The sequence below is a fragment of the Belonocnema kinseyi genome, chromosome 6, assembly GCF_010883055.1.
Source record: "Belonocnema kinseyi isolate 2016_QV_RU_SX_M_011 chromosome 6, B_treatae_v1, whole genome shotgun sequence".
NCBI classification, from domain to species: Eukaryota; Metazoa; Arthropoda; class Insecta; order Hymenoptera; family Cynipidae; genus Belonocnema; species Belonocnema kinseyi.
The window spans coordinates 127,695,881-127,701,023 of NC_046662.1; positions in this window are offsets into that span (position 1 = coordinate 127,695,881).

Below are 5,143 nucleotides of genomic sequence, written 5' to 3' on the forward strand. Positions count from 1 at the left end.
CATACTTGAAAACTGTTCCGCGGTATGCTGCCGCATAACGCCCGAGTGCGAGCGCAAGGACTCCCTCTACAACCGGCTCTGTAACTCAATGAATTTCAATTTTTCCATTTTCTTATTAGACATTTTTCATAGTAAAAAAGTCAAGCTTTCTTTTGAGATTATTTAAAAAAAAATCGTAGATGCCTAAATTGCGAAAAAAATTAAATAAACAATTGATTTATTGAAAAAATTGTTAAAACAATTTTTTTTGTTATAAATAATAAAATAGGATGAAAGCGTGTAAAAAGCACTTTCCAAAACCCTCATAAAAATTTTAAATCGCGGAATTAGAAAGGAAGTTACAGGCGTTTGAAACTACCCCTGCAGGCATTGGGGTTGAAAATTCAACCCCCCCTCACTTGGGGAGGGTTGGTAATCCTGGTCTATAAGTTTGTGGATTAACTACTGTTGGGTAGGCGAACATATTCCCAGAATTTAGAGACAGTCGAAAAACATGACTTTTTGAGTTGGGGCAGTTGAGGAATAATGCCCCATATTTGGAATCTACGTATTGTTCCGATTCCAAATACATGTAACTTGTCTATAAAGATTGAAAATTTGAGAAGTATTTAGTATTAACTTGACTGTAGAGCTGATGTTTCTTTATATTAAACGCCTTCAAACTTTTAACTTTTCTAGGCAAGTAATATATCATTGGAATCGGAAAAACTCGTAGATTCTGATAATGCTGTTTTCAAATCACCAGTTAAAAAATTTAAAGTTTTAAAATTTCCTTACTTGGACATGCCTGTGGACAAAAGACCCTTCCTGGAGTAAGCTCACTCATACTAAGGTAAATGAATAGACCGAAAATTGAATAATGTAATTGAAAAATAATTTTTAATTCGAAGCGATTACGATTTTACAATTAAAAATTGGTCAAAGTTAAAGCTTCTGAAATTCTAAATTTTTTAATTGTTATTACCCCAAAAAAATAAAACTCTCGACATTTTCTTTCAGCTGCACCAAAAGAAGTAGAATTTTATTCTGCAACGATTCTGATTAAAAAATATTATACAGGGTGTCCCGCGATAACTGTAGTTAATTTTGTGGAGGGGGGGTGCACAAAAATTAGCAAGAAAGTCCCCAACATTTGTTTGGTCAGATGCTTATTCTGGGCACAACACAGGGTACAAGCTGTATGTGCTTGTGAGCATGTGTGGCTACAAACTTTTGTTATATGAGATTGTTGCAACAAATAAGAACAGTGAAATATGATTAGAAAAATCCAGATAAACGGATATTATAAAAACATTTATTACAAAGGCAAGAAAATACAAAAAATTACTGCTACGAAAATTTGTTAGTTTAAACAATTAAACTTCATATTCACGTCGCTTTTCGACTAGAAAATGCACCCAAGGAACACGGCTCAACATAAGGGGATGTAATAATGTCTTTTTTATTATAATAGAACAATTTTTAATTACAATACAAGATAATTAAATTTTAACGAACAAGTGCAATATCACACACATGCTCACACGTAAATACAACTTGTACCCTCTGTTGTGCTTAGTTAAATAATTAATTTTAAACTGTCATGTAAAATTAATCAATTTTAAAGGAATAGGTATGATATAATTTTCTTAATTTATTATGTATAATTGTAATTTATTATGTTAATTATAAAAATCATTCATTAATTTATATTTACATATTATCAACTACAAATGTTGTTTTATTAAAAATATTTGATTTTAAACGCTACTAATTTTTAGTTGGTGAAGTTTTTAAAACTGTATTATATACAATTGTTTAAATTAAAATGCACGCCAAAAATTAAAAATCTAAAATGAAACGAATAAAGTAAAATAAATTAATAAAGCGAAAGATTTTCGAATTCCACATTCTGAACTGAATGATATCATAATTGAAAAAGATAATTAAACTAATTACTTTCCCAGCCTTCTAAAATTCCCGGTCATTTCCTGGTCCAGCGACTACCTGGAATTCAGAGTATTTAAATCTGAAATTACTCAATTCGAAAACAACAGGAATTGTAATAAGCAAACAATGTAAAATATTCTAATCTAAAAAAAATGCAACAGGAAATTTTCCAATTTTGAAAGATTTAATAATGAGATTATAATGTCTGAGTTTCTGTTTTGATAATATTTTTTGCTGTTTTGGAAAAATAGAACAATATTTTGGATATTTTTTAAAGGGCGACTTAGAAAAGGGGTTCGAGATGGGATAGATCACTCTTCTGTGACCACAAATTAACAAGTATTTTTCTGAAGGAAGAGCTGGAAAAGGTTTCGAGATGCGACCAAACACTCTTCTGTTACTAGATATCGGACTACAAAATTAAAATACAGCAAAGAACTCCGTACCACAAAATTAAAAAATAAAAATTCGAGCAGTCACTAACAGGCGTATTTTTTAGAAGGAGACTTGGTAAAAGGGTTTGATTTGTGAAAGATCGCTCTTCTGCGACTAGTCACTAACATGTATTTTTTTAAGGGAGAGCTGGAAAAAGTTTCGAGATGCGACCAAACACTCTTCTGTGATCAAAAAGACCGTATCTGTATAAAGTACGAATACAAATTGGACAAGTCAAAAACTAAAGAAATTTAATTCCAAATATTTTCGTATTTAAGCTTTAAAAGCAAATTTTTAAAGCAAAATTTAAACTGTTTTCAAATTGCGCATTCAAAATTATAAGTGTAAAATGAAATTAAAGGAAAATGTAAAAGATAATATCATATATTGCCATTGTATCATATCCTGTACTATCAAGTAACATTCAAGGTGTCCGGAAAATTGTTTTTACGAAAAAATGTAAATCCATTCCAAAGAAAACTCGATGTCAATATCAGTATTTTCACCACTGAAAATGGAAGAATTTTTAATACTATGTACCTCTGAACTTTATTTATTCTAGAAACGTGGAAAATTATTGTATGGAATTGAAAGTTTTAGAAGAAAAGAAATTCAAACTTGAAGCATTAAAAATTAAACAATTTCAATCATTGTTTACAATTAAATTATTCTTAAATCAAGAAATTGACATTCAGTCACTAAATATTATTCATTTTCACATTTTACATTAGGTTTTTAAGACTCACTTATTTAAACGTAAATAGTAAAATCTTTCAATTGAATACCAATGATATAGATCTCTCATGCAAAAGGAATCACTTGGAAAAAAAATTATTTCAAAAAATTGTAATTTATTTTTTAAATTATGTAAATTTGAAAGAATTCTTAATATTTACAATTGAATGAAAAGGAATTGAAGTTTTATTATTTCTAAACAACACAGGCTGAAAATGAATAATACAAAATTGTAATGATTCGAAATTGAAAATTTTTAATCGAAAATTTAACAAATTTGACAATTTCACCATCTTTCCTAGCTTTCTTTTTAACTTTTTTTTTATTTTAAATTATTTTGCACTTACCTCAACTTTTTATCCATATTTGTAATCTTTCCTTATTCGCAGCAGGAAAATGGAATAACGGTGCACCTTCCGAACGTCTGTTTGGACAACCGAAGAATTGGCAGGAATCCTAAACTCTCAAAACCATTTTAAAAAGTTTAAAATAAAAAACACACCACGAACCACGCAATTTATACACACACACACACTCCACACAATATCAAAAGAATTTGCGTCACGGCCTGAGACGTATATTAACTATGTTATTTATACTTATATTATTAATCATCGCTATATTTATAATTATAACTTACATTAATAAGTATGAAAAGAAAGGATTATGTTCTCATAAAAATGCACAAACTCCTGCATATTTATTATTATCCAATATGTTAAAATCAATATTTTAAACATCGTTGTACAAACTACGCATTTTGTACATCTTGACTTTCAATACACCGCCAAAATTTTTAAATTAAATATTAACAATTTTTCAATATTTTTTTTAATTAGAACAATTTAATTTATTTTTTAAAAATATTTTCTTAAAAATAAATCAAAAACAAAAAAAAAGCACATGGAACTCTACGGAATGCAAAAGATCTGTTAATTTTAAGAATTGTTGGTACTTATACTATTTATATCTGAATGTATAATACCTATATTTATAACCTGTACCAATTATATATATATATATATATGTCTTATACCATTTATATTTCTGTCCTGTATCATTCATATGTATGCCTTGTACCATTTGTATTTCTGCCCTGTACCCCCAACGTATAATTTCTAAAAAGAAATTGTGTATAAACTCTCATTATTGAGCAAATTAATTTCAACTTATTTTCATAATGAGAAATATAAATGTCAGACCAAAATTCTAAATCAGATAAGGCAATAACACGCCTTCAAGCTTCAAAAAACCCTGAACTAGCAAACATAATTGCGAATAATCAACAGTTACAAAAAAATATTCGACAAAATTCAAAACCTGATTTAGGCACAGAATTTCAAAACCATTCGATAATTATCACACCTGGTACTAGTGATACTTCAGAAATCACTTCTGAATCTCAAATTTCAAGTAAAAATTCTCTAATTAATTCAAGTTTAGAGGATAAAACCTTAATTTTTTCCTCAAATTCAAAAAATTTTCAAAACGAAACTTTAGAAAACAATACATTGAACGACGTGACAATCACAAATTTTAACATAAATAGTGAGGGCTAAAATAGAGCAAATTCAACAATAATTGATAATACACAGAAAGATCCTCTAAATAAAGAAAATTATTTTAACGATCCAAATCCATTTCGACAACAACAAATTAAAGAAATTCAACTAAAACAGGAACTTATTATACCGAAAGTAAAAATTCAATCAGCCTCAGACTTTGACCCACAAACGTCAAACATGAATAGACTACCTACTAACCAACAGGTCTCACTCAGAGACGCACTAGAGGTCATTCCATTATTTGACAGAACAAATAACATCCCTTTTAGTCATTTTGTTGAGGCATGCGAAGAAGCAAGGTCAATGCTACCAGGGGTAGAAGTAGAAGCAAACCTAGTTAAACTTCTTAGAAGTAAACTTGCGGGGGATGCCCGAAAATGCATACCAGGTGTATACATATGAAACCGGTATTTTTTCAAGAAAAAAACACATTTATTTCAAGAGAATGATAACAAATATTTTATTCAAAGTATGCGCCC